Here is a 19,131-nt window from a genome sequence, read left to right on the forward strand (position 1 = left end):
CAATATCAGTTTCATTTCTTCTCTTTAGCATTCTCTGTTTTGTTGGCAGGGTATGATGGGGTAATATTATCATTCCATCACATCTTGGACTACATGCGCTCTTCAGAAAATCCGTATGTTTCCCTTGGCTGTGCCTGGCTGGTTCTGAATCTGACCCCAGTGCTAATGAAGTCAAGGTCAGAGGATCCTTTCTCCTGGGAGGTTGGAGACCTTGACTATTGTACCGTTTTTGTCCCTGGTCCAGCTATCATTGTGTATGATACTGGTCACAAAGGATAGTGGGAATAGTCAGGGCAGCCCATCATTGTGGCTGGGAAGGTAGCTCAAAGCAATTCCTTACTCTGCCATCAGCCTCATCAACTCATGCATATTGAAGAGTAAAATATATATTTGAAGTTTTATAGTCTTAGCAGGGCTATAGTTGGGTGAATCTAAGCCATTTCCTTTGCCTGCACACAACACTGATTCATTGGCATAACTGTTGCCCAGTGCCTTCCCCCTGCATGGAGTCTGGCCCAAGTGATCAGAAGACTATCCAGAGTGGTTAGTGCTATGCTGTTACTCCTGTGGCCTTTGCGTCCCCCATGCTGATGGTAGAAGAGCTGAACTCAGGCTGTGTCCAGTGAGAACACTCCCAGAACAGTGCTGTACACCAGGCTAACTGCTCTTGGACGGTGACAAACCTCAGTCTGTTGGGCTGGGATGTGGAAACAAAGGGTCACTTGAGAGTTCTCGGCATCTGCCTACTTTGAACTGTGGTTTGGGTCCCTGAGTTCTCTTTCTACTCTGCTCTTTGCTCTTGTTGCGCTGAGCCCTTTTCTCACTCATGTCCACACTAATTGAGCACCTGCTGTCTGCCAGGCTCTGTGCAAAGCTGTGCATGAGAGTACAGGAATGATCAGGGCAGAATGGGCTTTGTCTGCTTTGCCCAGAGAAACCAGCCAACCCAGACAGTTACAGATTTTGACAAGTGCTATGGGGGAGGGGGTGAACATAAATAGGCCAAAGGAAGGCTCAGTGACTCAGGGACCTGAAGAGGAGCTGACCAGGGAAAGCTCTGAGAGGGAAACATCAACTGAGGCCTGGGGAGGGACATGGTGCCAACCAGCCCTGCAAGGGCTTGAAGAGGGACTCTGCCATTCATTTAACACACCTCCTTGGTGCCAGTCCCTTCCCAGAGTGTGAGGAAGCTATAGGAAGGGAGAGGCTGGAGGACTAGACCTCAGCAGCTTGGGGTCTGGTGAAGGATGTGACCTAGACACCATGGTCTAACCCAAGGCTAGAGAAAGTCCCACTCACTAAGGCCGTGTGTGATATATCTGGCGCAGACAGGGACCAGACCTATCCCCACCCGCAGAGAACTTCCTGTCCAGAGACAGGTCCAGGTGAGAAAAAGGCTGTGATGAGGCAGGACCAGTAATGCTTTGAGGCAGGAAAAGGGACGGAGTGGGGTTGGGAAATCCTGGAGGAACCTTGATACCAGAGCTGCTCTGCTTGTTGTCACCTGAAGACCCTATGAAGGGATTGTTTTCTTCTCTGCACAGCTGAGAGTCTTACAGGTGGCACAAACAATTGTAGGCATGGTGATGGGGTAGACCACAGGATGCCCACTTGAAATAGGCATCTGGATGCTAACAGGACTGCTGAGCTGCAGGGCCTACCCACCTTCTGAAGAACTGAGCTGACATTTCCTTTGTGACCAACCTGGGGGATACTTGAGGCTCTGCTGTATTCTAGATCCAGGAAATTAAGAGGTAGATCTTGGTGTCAGAGTTGCCATTTCTTACTTGTGGCCTTGGGGATGTCGCTTACACCTGTGTTATATGGTTTAATCATCTGTAAAACGAGGATCCCTGTCACTGCCTTTGAGATTTGTTATAAGGCTGAAGGAGGAGTTCATGTGCAGTCCTTTTTATTGCCCATACCTGAGTGTGCCTACATGTTGACTGTTAGCTTATGGTTAAAGGGCAGGAGAGGAGGGGACTCCAGTAATCCTGTTCTGACTGTCTCCTAACGGATGGTGACAGGAGCTGTCGCTAACCACCAGGGCCTGTTGAACTTCCAACTGATCCAAACTTACCAGACCTTCCCACAGACTGAGAGAACATCTTGATAGCTTCAGGCTCCCTCTGGGTTATTTCAAGTAGCCACAGGACCTTCCTCCTAAAGCCTGTATTACCCAACATCTCAAGATGCCCTCTTGCCAGACTCTTCTGTCTGCTGTCACAGGCCCCTTCTGTCCATAGTTTCTGGCACATTCATGGAAACCACAAAGGATTTTCCAGATTATCCAGGAGCTAAGTATGCCTAGCCCTGGGACTATGTTACACAACAGCTGAGGCCAAACCAGCCAAGGAGTAGGTGACCTGGTGGTACCCCTGCAGGCCAGGGCCATGGCTATGCTATTACAGGGTCCCCTGTGAACATTTCACGGAAATGTTCTTTTTCATTTTCAAGGATGAAGGTATGTGGAGCCTTGCATCTTAAAGCTGGCTTCTGTTTCTTCTCTTGGGTACAGAGTCCATCAATCTGCCACACTTAAAGGAACACAGCATTTGGAACAAACTTGGGTCTAGTGACCAGGCAACTCCTTCCCCAGATCTCTGTGCATCTAGCTTTGAGCTCTGCCTGACCCTGCCCAGAGCTCTTCCTGAGGAATGCAGTGCTATCTCCTGGGCTCCTCAGTGTCCTGGGACTGTCTGTCCTTGCTTTGTTCAACCCCTTGACCTATCAACCTAGAGAATCATAGAATCCTCACCTCTTGGGCACTGTGAGACCTGGCGATGCATCTAAAGCATTTAAGCAGCATTCATAGTGAACACCCAGTAAAGGACAAATAAAAATAAGTGTGATTTGGGGGGAAACTGGAGGAGTCAGGGACAACTTCTACCCAGCCACCATCTTTGTACCTATGATACTGTGGAACTTTTTTTTTTTTAATTCGTGGTACTGGGGATTGAACCCAGGGCCTCATGCATGCTAGACAAGCCTTCTACCACTGACATATAGCCCTTTTTATTTTATTTTGAGATAGTATCACACAAGTTGCCCAAGGTGGCCTTGAACTTGAAATTCTCTTGCCTCAATCTCCCAAGTAGCTAAGGATTACGGGTGTGTGCCACTCACCACAGCTCTGTGGAACTTTTGGATGAATGGTGTTTTAAGGGAACCTGGCTCTACTTCAGTCCAAGAACATCTTGCAGCCTCTCCCCTGAAGCTAGCACAGTGCTGGAGTGTAGGAAACAAGTAAAAATGTGTGATGTGACTCCCCCCACCCAGAATTTCCATTGATGGTGGGGTGTTTAGTGACATTTAGGTGGCATTTTACCAAAACACATGGTTCTATGACTCAAATCAGGACACAGCTAGACTCACAGCCCCTTTTTTGAAATGGATAAGTGAATAACTTTGTTGAGTTCCTTAATGAAGGAACTTGTTTTAACTTGGGAATCTCTGAGTGAAACAGCCTTCTATACTGCAAGACTTGTCAGCATCTTTGACATACTGGTGTCATTGTGAATACCCAGGAAAGGAAATGTGAGATGTAGTAGTTCCCAAGTTTTTACCACAAAAGATTTTCAAGGAATAACTATAAAAATATTTTGCATGACACAGTGTAGGGGACACTGCTGTGGGTTAAGCCTGTGAGATGGCATTACAAAAAGTAAAGAAACAAACTAGAAAGTTATCTTAAAGAAGGTTCTTAGGTCTGTTGTGTTGTGCCATTGATGTACCAGACTGGACTAAGCTCTATACTGAGCCCAGCACATAGATGGTGCTAGAATATGTAAGTGAGGAAGTCACCTTGGGAAGCTATACATTATTATTCTGAGTTGAGTCACTCTTTGCTAACTTAGGGAAGGGACCTGTGCTAGACTCCGATTCAAGACAAGAGTCCCTACCCTCAGGGAGCTTGCTTACCCTGGAAGGAAAAACCTTTGGAGCCATTCAACCAAACCCTGAGAAAACAGGCCTGGTTCCTTCAAAATGACATTATTTTTCTTTTCCTTTTTTTGTCCAGAAACCCTGTTACATAGTCTGATTACACATCTTATTCTACAAACTTACCTAGTGACTTAAGCCTGTTTGTAAAAGTCAAATCCACCTGCAAAGGATTTCTGACATTAAGCAGGATAGAAAGCACTGGCTTTCAGCTCCCAAGACTGGCATCTCTGGAATATGCATAGACCCTCCCTAGGTGACCACTGCTTAGATCAGAGCCAAGCTCTGGTCTGTTTAAAAATCTAGTGTATTTTTGTTTCCTGTGGCTAGAGTACATACTCTTCTGTCTTGCTTGGATTTAGTCTATAAACTGATGAAGACATCTAAATTTACATTTTCTGTTTTCAATGACCAGAACCTGCACATTCCTCTGATAAGTATCTAGCCTCCTCTAATAGTGAATGCTACAAAAGTGAGGCTACCTTGGATTCATGGCTAACTGTGAAGTTTCAGGGCCAGCTCCTGACCTGAAGAAGCAGCTGGGTTGCTGGGGTGATCTTAGGACCACTTTACAGACTAAATTAGGTTTAGCTCTCAGGCCTGGTTGTATCCTGCAATAAAATCCCAAGGAAAAGGGGTAGTTGTTAGAAATACACCTAGTCATCTGGTTTTGATTAACAAAATGATCGTCCTTATTCCATGTTGCAGCTTGTTTGATTTCTCATCTCTAACTCAGATCAGATTCTGCTTATCCATTTGGGTTCGTCCTGGGACCACACCTCATCCCCACCCCTGTCTCCCAGAAGTGAAGCAGAGAGTCCTCTTCTGTCAGATGCATACCCTGTTACACAGGTACTCATTTCACCCAGGTCCATCACACTTGGCACTTCTGATGTGGAAAAAATTAAATCTTACAAACTTAGAAGATTTGGGTAGGCAGGGCCTGTAGTTGATTGTCACTTACTTTGAAAATCAGTCCCAAGCCTCTTTACCACTTTCTGTGATACTAAAGTGTGTCCTAGACTTGCACAACTAAATATAGATCAGGAGGAGGAAGACAGTCAGGCTCAGATCTTTGGTGCTCTAAGCCCCCACATTCCTTGCTTATTTGCATGACTGTGCCTACTTTAGACTGACACTTCAGGTGAGGACCCAGGTAGTGCTTGCTGGAACCTACTGGGGTTTTGATGCTGCCTTAGGACTCATGCTACAATGTTAATTATGTTCTGTAGAGCCTTTCATGAGCCTCATTTTCTTTATTTTTTTATTGTTTGTTCTATTTATTTATACATGATAGCAGAATGCATTTTGATTCATTGTACACAGATGGAGTACAACTTTTCATTTTCTCTGGTTGTACATGATGTAGTCACACCATTTGTGTAATCATACATGTACATAGGGTAATGATGTTTGTCTCATTCCACCATCTTTCCTACCCCCTACTCCTTTCCCCCCATTTCCCTCTACATAATCTAAAGTTCCTCCATTCTTCCCTTACCCCTTCCCGCTCTCCCCACTGCCCCCGTAATGTATCAGAGAAAACATCTGGTCTTTGGTTTTTGGGGATTGGTGATCTCACTTAGCATGATATTCTCCAGCTTCATCCATTTACCTGCAAATGCCATAACTTTATTCTTCATGACTGAGTAATATTCCATTGTGTATATATACCACAGTTTATCATTTTCTTTAATTAAAAATACACACAAATATAGAAAATGAAGAGGAATTTTAAGGAACCAGGAGGGTGCAACTAGAAATAAGTTGGAGACTCTGAAGTTCAAACTGCAGGGTGCTGGGTACCTTGTGTGTACAGACTGCATTTGAATGCATGTACCCTTTTCTGGTTATGTGAATAATTTGTGTTTGAAATTTAACAAGCTAAAACTCACTCAATCTTACTACCCAGAGATAGCAGCTGGCACTGCATGCCTTTTATGTGCGTATGTGTAAAAGACAGATTTTAGTCTAATAATTTGTTTTTATTAACATTTAATACTATTGACAGTCTTCTTTGATAACCAACCATAGAGACTCATCACTATATATAATCTTATAAAACTACGTGTGAAGTGATTAAGGAGTTGCTTTCACATCAGAGCTCCTTCAGTCTCCTAAGGGAATGGATGACTCCAGGGTAGACATTCAGAGAGCACTTGGAAAAGACTCAGTTCCTCACTGTGTGCCTTTGATGCCTGTCACTATGTGTGCACATCACTATGTGCCTGATGATGTGGTATCCTGTGGCCAGCATGTTAACAGATCCAGGTGGATCAGGCCTAGAGCCTGGAGGTCACCAAGTAGGAAATATATCCCAGTTCTTCACTGCCTTACCCAAGATGTGGAGGTACAATGTGGCTTGAGGACATGCTTCTTCCAGGGTACTTGAATCTGCTTTAGAGCTCAAAAAATGAGTTTTCATGTAGTCCTTCATCTGGTCCTTCTAAAAAGTTCATGAAATTGTCCAAGAGAGTGCAAATGTGACTTAAGTATACTCCATGAAATAATGGTCTCATTTTCCTCTTCTCTTCTAGTTCTAGGGGTTGGACTGTAACATTTGGACTGGAGAGAGGAAAGGCCTCATTCCTTCTTTTTATAAATATTTCTCCCAGTCTGTAGCTTGTCTTCTCATTCCCTTTACAGTGTTTTCACAGGGTAGAAAATTTTAATTAAGTCTAGCCTATCAACTGTTTCTTTCAGGGGTGGGCCTTTGGTATGATCATCACCAAACCCAAGTTCATCTGAATTTTTCTTGTCATCTTCCAGGAGATTTATAGTTCCACCCATTATATTTAGGGGTCTATAATTCATTTTTTAAAAATTGTTTTTATTTGTTCTAATTAGTTGTACATTACAGTAGAATGCACGACAGTAGAATTTTGGTAGATGATATATAAATGGAGTGTAATTTCTCATTTTTCTGATTGTACATGTTATAGGATCATATCAGTCATACAGTCATATATGTTCATGAAAATATCTGTTTCACTCTTCTATCCTTCCTACCCCCATACCCCTTCCCCACCCTTCACTCCCCTCCACCTAATCTAAAGTAACTCTATTCTTCCCTATCCCCCCTTATTGTAAATTAGCATCCACATATCAGAGAATATAATTCATTTTTTATTTAATTTTCACAAAGGATGTAAGGTCTATGTTGAAACTCATGTGGGTTGGTTTTTCTCTTTCTTTCTTTCTTCTTCTTCTTTTTTATTTTTACATGTGAATGCCCAGATGTCTAGAACCATTTGTTGAAAACCTCATGCTTTTTTTTTTTGGTATTGGGTATTGAACCCATGTGTGCTCCCCCACAGAACTATATCCCCAGCCTTTTTAATTTTGAGACAGGATCTCACTAAGTTGGTGAGGCTGGCTTCAAACTTTGACCCTCCTACCTCAACCTCTTGAGTAGCTGGTATTAAAAGCATAGGCCCTTATGGCTTTTTTTTTTGGTACTGGGGATTGAATCCAGGGTCACTCAGCCACTGAGCCACATCCCTAGCCCTTTTTTACTTTTATTTTGAGACACAGTCTCTCTCAATAAGTTGCTTAGGGTCTTGCTAAGTTGCTGAGGCTGACTTTGAACTTGTGATCCTCTTGCCTCAGCTTTCTGAGTCACTGGAATTACAGACGTTCTCCACTGTGTCCTGCCCTCTCATTGCCTTCAAGATAAGTCACAGTATCTAGAAATCTTTAGTGGTTAAGGAGTCTCACTGTTTTCTCATGATGTCCCTTTGACGGTCAATGTGCAATTTTTATTTGTGCCATCAGGATTGACAGAGGTAGACAAGTTCCACGTTAAGGGTTGTGTATTTGCTTGGGCCAACAGACAAGCTCACAGCACCACTAAATCTGGTTCTGGTTTTAGACAGTGAAAAAGTGTGACCAAAACTAAATGTGAGTTCTTTCTTCTGGGATGAATGTACTTTTGATTGAAGTTTATCTCTTAGAATTTCATTTAGTGAACATCTTTTGGTGGTAAATATTCTCAAGTTATTTTTGAACATGTCTTTATCTCATTTATGAAGTTTTCCACCATTATTTCTTTAACAGAATCTATTCTAATTTCTTTTTGGAACACAAATTAAGCATATATTAGTGTTTCATTCTATCTTCCATGTCTGTAAATCTCATTCATATTTTTCATTCACATTTTTCTGGATTACTTTCTGGATAATTACTTCTGACCTGTTTTCTAGAACTAGTTTGCTAATTTTCTTTCCAACTATGACTGTTTAATCAGTCACTAAATTTTAATTTTCAGTTATGATACTTTAATTTCTATAATTTTTATTTGGTCTTTTTTGGATTTGCTTATCTTTATATAATCTTTTCACTTTGAGTTATCTTTTCTAAAATAAATTTTTTAAATAAATCTCACATAATTATTTTACATTCTTTTAAGAATATACGTCTTTATGAGTCTATTTCTGCTGTATTTTGAGTCATAGAAAAGCCTCTGTTCAAGATTATAAAGGAATGCCATTATGCTTTTGCCTAGTATTTCTAAAGGTTTCATTTGTCATATTTTTACTTTGAACCATTTGGAAGTTATTCTTATATATGGTGTGAGATACGGATCAAGTTAATTTTGTCCCACATGCTTACCTAGTTGTCCCAACACAATTGATTGACTATTCCATCTTTTCCCTGATGATCTGAGATGCTACCTTTATCAGACACAGACTTTCTAGATATAATTCAGGCTATTTGTGGACATCCTTTTCTGCCTTGTTGGTCTGTTTGTCTTGTTATATACTTGCTTCTCATAATGCTGGGTCTTTCATCTATCAGTCTTTTGTTGATTTTAGTTATTTTCTTCAATAAGTAAAAATACCCATGATAATAAAGGGTCTGCAGTGAACTTGCATCTCCCTCTCAGCTCTTTCATGTGCCCATTTCTCGTCCTAGGATTTTCTTATATATGGTGCACATCTTTCTAAGAATATTCTTCTTTTCCTCTTTTATTTCAAAATAAATCTCAAAAACAAAATGCTGAAAAATAGGAGGGTAATGGGTGTGTATAGTTTACAGAGGTTGATGACTTATTTACATTTGGATCATTGTAAATGTTGGGAGAATCTGGGGGTCTTTGATCTCACCCTAACCCCCCCCAACCTGCTCAGTTCTTCAGCCAAGCTCAAGTCTCCACTTGGGTTTGGGAGGCTGTATCTGCCTGCTTCCTGGCCCTGTCCCGGGCTTTCCCCTGGATAGCAGCTTTCTAGTTCACTGTGGTGGATCCTGCTATTCTAATACATGAAAGCAGGCCAGTGCCTTGGAGAACATCCCTGCACCTCCAGCCCTCACCACTGCCTGACCACTGCAGTGCTCAGCTCACTCTTCCTCAGTCTATCTGGAATGACCTACTTATGAAAGACCTACCACTCCCTGAGGAAGTGCAAGGTGCCAAGCTGGGTGCTAGGGGTTGAATGAAATGTTGTTTACTTCCATAGAAGTGCCTGTATGTGCCAGCTGCGTCAGGGGCCATGTCAGTGATGTGAAGGTGGAGACTGTGCTCTCTGCCCCACACCCTTGCCTGTACTCAGCTGGCATTTCACAGCTGCAGGGAAAATAGTTTTTTACTGAAGGATGAGAAGACCAGTTAGCAGGAGGAGGAAATAATTAATAATGTCAGATGCTGTCAGGAAGCTGATGAGAGGTAAACTACACCCTTGGATGTTTAAATGAAGAATAAATAGGATTAACAGGAGAGCACAGTGGACACCTAAGGAACGGCATGGGGCAGTGTAGCTGTTGCTGGGAAACAAGAGGGCTTTAGAAGCATTGCAAAGAATATTTCTCTCTCTCTCTCTCTCTCTCTCTCTCTCTCTCTCTCTCTCTGCCCTAAAGCCACCACATATGTCTCAGCTGTATTTTGAAAAGCAGAAGTGACCAGAAGCCAAATGCAGTCCACCTGCTTACAGATTGCAGTGTTCTGGCAGGGGTGCTACTCATACCCCAGGGTGCCTCCGTACATGGCTTTAAAAAGAACTACTTACTGACAGGGAAGGAAGTGGGTCAGCATTCCACATCTATCTTTTCTCCCAGTGTCTCCCCACTAAAATATTAGCAACTGATGGAACACATTTACAGTTCTCTTGTTTTCTCTCCCCAGCTGGAGAGCTGTGTGCCTAGTCAACCCAGATTGAAATATCATGAAAGCAAAAAGTCACTCCTTAGAGCTATAAATAAGTTGTGGCAACAAGATAAACTCAAAGGGTATTAATCACAGTCAGTCTTCCTCTGTCTGTCTGTCTCTTCCTACCACCCCCTTCCAGTTCTGCTTGCCAAGAAGGTGACAAACCCTCCTTGATTTGTCTGACTGCCTGGTTCAGCCTACTGTTCTGACCCCTGCCCCACTCTTTCTTCCTTCTCACCCCACCTCAGTCCCTTTTCAGGCAAGTATGTCTTTCGTTTTATGGCTGGCAAGCATGGGTTCCCTGGTATCCAGAGCTGCTTCCTTTAGAGACGTGAAGTGGTGTCTCACATTGAGTTGTCCTCTGTGTTAGCGTTGTGTCACTGTGACCAAAATACCCAACAAGAGCAACTTAGAGAACAAAAATTTAATTTTGGCTCATGGTTTAGAGATTTAGTCCATGGTCAGACAACTTGATTGCTCTGGGCTGAAGGAGAGGCAGATGATCATGGTGGAAGGGCATGGCGAAGGGAAGCTGTCAGCTCAAGGCAAAGGCACCAGAGACAAAGTATAATTCCCAAGGGCATGCCTCTAGTTGCCTGCTTCCTCCTGCCATGCCCTACCATGGATTACGATCCATTTAAATTATTAATCCATCAAATGGGTTAATCCATTGTTTAAGTTACAGCTCTCATAATCTAATCTTTTCACCTCTGAACATTGCTATATTGTCTCACACATGAGCTTTTGGGGGATATCTTAAGTGCATGATACCATTCCCATCTATCTACAGCACATCTTTCTGGGTCTTTAGAAAAGCTGGTTCTCTTAAGGGGTCTCATTTCAGGCCCACAGAGCTGGGGAAACCATTTGGAAAGCCAGGGCTCTGGAAGTGGCTAATTATTGACTTTTCTTGCTATCAATATCCTGACTAATGCTCCTTATAGGAGTTGGTAGCTGAGGCAGTCTTTGGTTAACATTCGTCTATTGCCTCTTTTAATCAGGATATTGACTGCTTAAAGTCAATACCTGCTGCTCATTCAGAAAATGAGGGCACTTACCTGGAGCAGCATCATTTTTCTTATCCTCCAACCCCATGTCTCGGCAGTATATATTCCAGAGGCAGAGACTGGCTTGTACTTGTTTGGGGGTGAAGGGAAAATGCTTTTGAGTTCTAGGTGAGGACAGTGTAAGTTCTAACATCTGCCATGTGCTGAGCATGTAACCACATGCCAGGCACTGCTTTATGTTGAGCAGTTCACTGAATCCCCAAACCACCATTTCGCTCAGGAGGAAACTAAGGCTCAGGGAGTTTAAAGAACTTCTCCAAACTGACTCAGTACAGTACCCCATCTCCAGAAGAGCAGTTCCTACAGAATGTGTTAACTGCCAAGGGACCTGGCACCACTTAGTCCACTTTGTACTTCATCTTAAAGCAGCCAGTGGACTCCTCATGAGGACTGGAGTGTGCCCAGTCCCACAGATGTGGCTCCTGTCCTCCATGAAGCTGCAACCTAAGGAAACAAGACTCAGAGGCAGTCACAGAAGGTTCCATGGCATATGGTATGTTCCTTCAAAATCTGGAGACATTCCTGTGACCTGATGTGGGCAGGGAGGACAGGGGTCTTGAGATGGAGTGGGGATAAGGAAAATGAGAACATGCAGGGGGAGATGGATGTGAGCAGGGACAGGCAGTCCTTCGAGTTCTGTGTGCTGGCCTACAGGGAAGCGGCAGTGTGGTCAGTGTCAGAGGTGCTGGCAGTAACAGCCACAGAACCAGCAAGGTGCTGGGGGAATGCCCTGGTCTGCCCAGGGCAGCACAAGGAGTCCCAGCAGGTCTCAGAGAGGGGAGGACTCTGTCTAGGCAGGTATGAGGAGATTGTACTGCTCTGGTGCTGGGGAGGCACTGGAGGGCAAGAAACTTTTTGGCCAGTGTCTTTTCACTGCCCCTTTAGAGAAGGGGTTGGGTAGTCCTAGTGACAGAGCTTAGGCAAGTGCTTAAACAGTGCTGGGGCTCAGCCTCTGGAATCCACAGGTAGATCAGACAGAGACTGGGCTTGTGAAGATGACCCCTGTAGTTCCTCTTGGGGTCCTTACTTCTAGGACGTATTCATTGCTCTAGAAACCTTCAACCATGAAAAGCGCCCTGAAAAAATTTCCTGCACTCAGAACCGTTTTTGTGAGAAGCCAGATAAGCAGTGTGATGACATTATAGTAGCAAAGGCCATTTGGGGCAGCACAAGAGTAGAGCTGTCTGCAACTTCTCATTTACTGTTTTTTAGTTTTCATTTGGAAAAGAAAATGCAGAAGATAAATCCTAATAGTTCAAAGAGCATAGAGCACAGTTCTCCCTCTGGCCTGGTCCCTGCTTCTATTCCCCATTGCCATGATGTCTGTGTGAGCGTGGACCCTGGGCATTTCCCCCAACCTCAAATGGCAGTCCATGGAATGCACCCTTCCACTTCACTCCTTGTTTTCCCTCTTAGAAGTCCATCTGGGAAATAGTACCATGACAAGGCTCTTTAAATGAATTTCCTCTTTACATTATACTCTTCAAATCATTTCATTTCAGCAACCATCTTGATTGTTCACCCCTTCCTGAGATGAATTAAGAACAAATGGCTGTGGTTTTTCATATTAAACATACACATTAACTATTTCCTTGTAAATTAATTTAGAGTCCTTGAAAACAAATGATTGGTGCTGCAGAAGACACTGCCCAGCCACGAGCCAGGCCAGGGGTTAGAACAGGTTTTTCTGGGCCTTCCTCAGGAATGGTCCCCCCCCCCGCAACCCACAGGGGACCTGGACTTCTGCTGCCTTAGCAGAAGGCTCTGGTCCTTCTCCTTGGCCCAACCTGCTGGGGTCAGACAAAAGACCCAGACCCCATCCCAAGGCAGAGACTGCCTGTGGGGCCGCTCTGGGTGCTGTGTTCCATCAAGGCAGGTCTGGCAGCACTGAGGTTAATCGAGTTCAAGTGCATTTTTCAAACATATGTAAACTGTTAAGTGTAACAGCAAAGAATAAACTATTGGGGGAGGAAACACCAGGTCTTCTGTTGCTGTTCTCTTTTGCTTCTCACACACATCCATCCATCCACTAACTTAGATAGAGGAAATGGTGGAGAGGGGTATTGTTTTCTTTCCCTAGTAATCAAGTCTGCTATATATATTTTTAAATAATGTAGTTGTAGCCTCAGTAAAAATAGCTTGTATTTATCAAGTCTTTGACACATTACTTGGTAACCCATTAAACCTCACAAGCCTGAGAAGTAACCCCAAGCCCTACTTTATAGAATGGGAAACAGCCTTGTCTCACAGCAAAGTGTGGGAGCTGGGACATCAACTGAGTGCTGACAGCTCTAAACAGTGTGCATGCTTGCTGCTTCCACTGCAGATGGGCAAGTCTGCAAGAGAAGAGGAAGCATTCCTGATGGGGAGCTAACTGTTCAGGCACTGGGCTGGGTTGATGGGTTAGAGCAAGGTAATGTTTGCCAGCAATCATAATATGCCCCTCTTGTTAATGTGTACACTATAAAATGATATTTTTCTTTCCTGTTAAATATGGAATACAGCACCCTATAGAACTTATTTTAGAGATTCCCAAATTAAGCTGTGTTTCTGTTCTGTTGGGAAACTCTGTGGGAAGGTGGGAGACTAGACCAGATGCTGCCTCTGAGATCCTTGACTCTTAGTCCTGATAGCAAGGGGTAAGCTTGTTCAGGCTCCAGCCATCTCTGGTGAAGCAGAAGAGAGGCTCATGTACAAAATATTTTGTATTTGAAAAAGGAAATACTTTTTTTAATCACTGCTGTAAGCTTTACTTTCTCTGTAGAATGCCCCATTCTTTTGAGGCCCCTGGGACAGACAGATTGGGGAACTTGTCTATGGCCCAGAGTTCAGTTAACAGTTCTGCAGCGTTCAGTCCCTGTCACCCTTGTGGAAAGGTGGAGTGGGGCAGAGAATTCTGGGATGCAGCTGCAAACACTTGGGGTCACCTAGGGAATTAGAGGAAGCTGTGGTGTGGTCAGGATGCAGGAAGCTCTTAGCAGTCACCCTCAGATTGGGGTTGATTGGGTTAAGGTCTTCCGGAATGGTGTAAAACAGTTCTGAACCCAGTGAACTGCTGATGGAAGGATGAGATTGAAAGAAATACAATAAACAGATTCCTTGTCATGTTGTTGGCTTTGTAGCAAATATCTCTTTTCTCCTTGGGATTACATGAACATTGGCTTTCTTTGATTTCTGGTTGTTCTTTTCAATCTTTCCTTTGTTAGATGAGACGCTTCAAATAGGTCTGTAAAATCCCGGACTCTTTCCTATTGCAAGGTTTGTGTTTGGAGTTTGGCGCAGCCTCCCCACATCACCTGTTAGCTGTTAGGAGTCTAATTCTGCAAACCATGACTTCATCTCCCTAAAGTAAGATAGAAGAAATGCCTCCATACAACAGATATGGTTTAGTTCAAGCCTCAAGGGGTGGGGGGAGAAAGACCCTAAGCCTTTAGTCTTGGGGTGAACTTGGAAAGTAGACCTGTCAAAAGTATTCATGTTAGGCAGCTGGTCTGTAGTTGAAAAAGCTGCCAAATCATGCAGTTATCCAAGGCTGTGGGAATCTTGTCAAGTTGCCTCAAACCGATCATGTTCAATGAGGCTAGGGAGCTTTGGGCCTGGGGGTGCCCCTGCAGTGCTTGCTGCTCTCAGGAGAAAAGAGGTTGCCCTGCTGGTCCCTGCCACCACAGATAGAGAGCCAGCTGCTCACTTGTCAGACACTGGGTCTGGCCAGGAGTGGGAGCCAGTACACCTGGGGTGTCCTGCAAATCAGATCCTAAAACAAACAAACAATAAAAAAAAAACCTTAAAAGAATAACTAATGAGTTGACCAGTATTGCTCATCATTCCATTTGTCCCTTTTGTGGCATTTATAATTGGGAACCTTCCCACACTCGGAATCCTCTCCAGAGTTGACCCCAAGCACACTGGGCCCCAGAGCAGTCCAGTGCTGATCATTGGCAACAAAAATTAAACTGTTGCTGGCCTTGAAGACTTGGCTCCAGGTGGGTGGAGAGCCTGGTAAAGGGTTCTGCTTCTCCTTCTAATTGCTCTTTTCCCAGTTCCCTGGAGGTTTCTGACAGATTCCATTTATTTTGGTTACAGTATTCAGTGCTGTGGCTCCTGAAAATCCCTCCTAGGAAGGGTCGAAGGGTTGAGTTCTGGAAACCTTGGAGAAAAGGTTTTATACTTGTGGACCTGGTATTTTCCTGGTTCTTTCTCAGAATCATTTTTCTCTTAGACTAGCCACAGACAGAAAATTTAGATACACACAGAACCTTCCAAAATGTGAAATGAACTGAGTGTGAGAACCTTTTCTGTGTAGGAAGGTGAGAGTTCCACTGAGGTTGGGGCAGAGAGAGATGGAAGCAGGCTCTGGTCTAGCCTAGGGAGTGGACCCTTGCTAGTGGGGCTGTGGGCCCATCCTAGGAGAATGGGTACAGTGACAGGAATTGCCTTGCAGCCCTGGTTTAACCCTCCATGTCACTTACAAAGCAGAGGATCATTTACTAGTTAGAAGACTTCATCAGGATCTCTCCTTTGGTGGTGCATACCCTGCCCCAATTCCTTGGCAGTACGCCACCCTCTGTCTGTCTCTATTTCATGAACATGAGCACATCCTGGATAGCAGATGGAAGCTGTCCCATCTTGTTGAGTTGCTGGAACTTTGTACCTATCCTTCCCCTCTGCAGCAGGCAGCCCTCTCTTAGCCAGGAAAGACCTTTATGGTTGCCATTTCTAAAACTGGGCTTAGGATGAAAGGGTGGGTATTACTGATACTCAGCAAGGGGTAAGTTTGTGCTGCTGGTTCCTGCTTTTGTTAGCAGTCAGGATGTATCCTCCATTTTTCTTGGCTGTTGTAAAATGCCCAGGCCCTCTGCCTGCTGCAGTGCAGGGATGGGGTGGAGCGTGGAACATGTTTCTCGTAAAAGGTGTGTCTTTGAGGTACTTCATCTTGTATGTCCCTTGATGCTGGTGTTACTATGGTTACTATCCATCTGGAAAAAATGCAAGAGTAAACAGAAGATTAAGCGCCTGCTCAGCTAGCTGGGGTGTGACTCCATGCCCCTTTGTTGCTCCTACCGAACACAGCTCCTGCCTCTCTGCTTGCAGAACTGAGGGCTCAGTCTTTGGCAGTAAGGGGCTGGGAGCTGAACAGTCATCTTGGCCTGTTCATATCACTGGGCTTTTCAGAAAGACATCCTGGACTTCTAGGGTCCTTGGTGAAGAAGGTGGTGGAATGTGACCCTTGTCCTGCACTTTCCAAGGAGCTGAGATGCTCCCTGTCTCTCACTCCATATGCTCCTTTATTGTTCATTGCCACTCCTGGATGGATTTAATTTGATATCCCTACTCCAAATTGAGTTAGCAACATGTGAGCACAGTCCTGGAAATTTCTCAAGTGGAGACTCTGAGGGCATTGAACTTATAGCCACAAAGTAAGACCCTAGGAGAAAAGGCCTGTGGAGGCCAGGGAAAATGTCCTCTGGCTCCTGGGGAGTTGATCTGTAGACTCTGGGGCCCTGGGGGCTCCCTTCTGGGTCACTCAATTTCTGGCTTTCTTTATTTCACATACTGCCAGCCCCACCCAAACAGGGATCCCACACATACTCAGGGCTCTTCCCCAGCCCACACCATTCAGGTCTTTTTATCCCTCATTTTTCCTGCACTGAGAGTGAGGGCAGCTCTGCAGAAAATGAAAAGACCACATCCCTCCCCGCCCCAACCACCAACGGCCACTTGAGTTCCATCTTGCAAAGGGTCTTCCACTAACATGCTGGGCAGGAAGAGGAAACAAGCCACTTCCACTTTCCTGAGAAGCTGCTTTCAAACGATTTTCTTGCCACAGGGCTGGTCTTGGTAAAACAGGTCACTGTGGTGGGCATATTTCACTCTTTCTTTTTTTAATGAGGGGTGGGTAAGACTTTTTTTTAGCAGATCATGGTCAGCTAATTACACTCCTGCATATTCTGGCTCTAGAATCTGATGGCCCTGTGTTTCCCTGTGGCCTCAGAAAGTGGAAGTATGCTGGGGGAAGGGGGGGTACTGTAGAGACCAGGAAGCCAGCAAAGTGGCTATAGCTCCATGGTGCTAGATACCCCTCTGAGGCCTTGCTGCTCTGGGTTCCAGCCAAGGGGTCACTGTGACTGGCTGTCCTTCCTGTTCTCTTATTCCTGGAGGCTATGCTCTTATGGGGCCAGACACCAGCTTTGACTTCCTTTTGAACCTTTTGCACTTGATAGAGATGGACCCATCTACTGAGCATCAGGACACATTACCATGATTGATTATCAGAAAGCTTCAGTGAAATGGCAAACTCAACTGTACTAAGGCCATATGGGAACAACCCTGTGAGACCAGCAGGTGAAGGTGGCCTCCCCACATACCACTAGTTATTACTTAGCTTCCCTGCCTGGCCTTCATGACTCTCGCATGGTGGAAGCCCAGGAAAGGGACCCTGTGGGACTCTCTGTAGCAGTATATGCAGCTCTGCAGTGATCTCCCTGTTGGTCTGGGAACATTGAAGACAGGGACCTTGGTACCTCTGTGCCCCCTCTTTAAGAATAGGTTCTGTGTCTCAGGTGGTATTTGTTAAGCAAATGAATTCCTGGATTTAGGGAGGAAATGTGCTGTTCCAAGTGTGACTGGTTTTTTCTCCCTGCTTATAGGAGTGTTCACGAGTAGCTAAGTAGCTTTTCGGATTTACACACAAGTAGCAGTGTTTCGTGTGGGGTTCAGCTGCTGTGATTACCTCTTAAAAATGTATATACAGTGTAATACTGTAAATTTCAAACACACAATTTTTATGCAGCTAACATTTTGTCCCTGATTATTTTATGATTCCAAGTACTGACTTTGCTGGAGAGATCCAGTGTTTACAACACAACTAGAACAGTAGAAGTTCTTACCTACAGGCAGGAGGTCAGACTTGAACTGGGCCCAGAGAGTAGCCTGGAAGGACATCAGAGGCCTTGGCATGGGTAGAATCACAGAAGTAGGTAGTGTAAGATATATTCTGGAACAGTCTGCACACCTCATTAAGAAAATGAGGAGATGAGGATGAGATTGACAGTTTACCAACAGAACCATATTGCCAAGGAGAAAAAGCATCTTGTCAAAGGGCACGTCCTACTTCCCACAATTCTTGTGCCATGGAAGCCCCATCCCATCCTGTTAGACTCCTTCAAGGCCAGATAAATAAACTAATGTGGCACCAGGTGTGGCTCAGGCTCAGAGTCTTCTAGTTTTGTCTTTTCCCCTCATGCTTTTTATTTCAAAAATCTCAAACATACAGAATGCTGAAAAAGTAGTCTTTTATACTTTTATTTATATTGTTTTAAATTGACAAATAACCATATATATTTATAAAGTTAATGTGCTGTTTTAATACACATATACATTGTGGAATGAGTAACTAATTAGCATATCCATCACCTCATGTGCCTATTTCTTGGTGTTAAGAACATTTACGATCTTTCTTTTAGCAACTGTGAAATATGTATTATTATTAACTCTGGTCACCATTCTATGCAATAAATCACTAAAACCTATTGATTTCTGTCTAACTGAAACTTTGTACCCTTTTACCAACATTTCCTCTTTCTACTTTCCCCCTCTGCCAGCCTCTGATGATCACTTTCTACTCTCTGTTAGTTCAGTTTTTAGATTACATATATTAGAGAGATCATGCAATATTTGTCCTCTATACCTGGATTGTTTCACTTAAACATTTCTCTTAATGTTCAATTAAACCCAGCTTCATCATAGCTGGACATTCGTTGTTACAAATAACAGAATTTCCTTGAAAGAGAAGCACACTTATCAGATACTTTGATTTAACAACTGTTAACATTTTGCCACATTTGCTTTACTCTACAGACAGACATTAAGATGCAGCAGCTCTAAATGCTTCAGCATGAATTTCTTAAGAACAAGGATATTCCCCACAGAATGGCAATACCACTTTTGCCCTTAGGGAAATCAGTTCCCAGATTCTGATAT

The 19,131-nt window shown here is 44.0% G+C and overlaps 1 protein-coding gene across 5 annotated transcripts in view; it reads left to right on the top strand.

Annotated features, from left to right (window-relative positions):
• The window catches only part of LOC124986554 (core histone macro-H2A.1), a 66,086-nt gene that overhangs the window by 12,588 nt on the left and 34,367 nt on the right, over window positions 1-19,131 (top strand). The gene's annotated exons all lie outside the window — the stretch shown is intronic.

Source organism: Sciurus carolinensis, chromosome 6, assembly GCF_902686445.1.
Source record: "Sciurus carolinensis chromosome 6, mSciCar1.2, whole genome shotgun sequence".
In the NCBI taxonomy this organism is placed as follows: domain Eukaryota; kingdom Metazoa; phylum Chordata; class Mammalia; order Rodentia; family Sciuridae; genus Sciurus; species Sciurus carolinensis.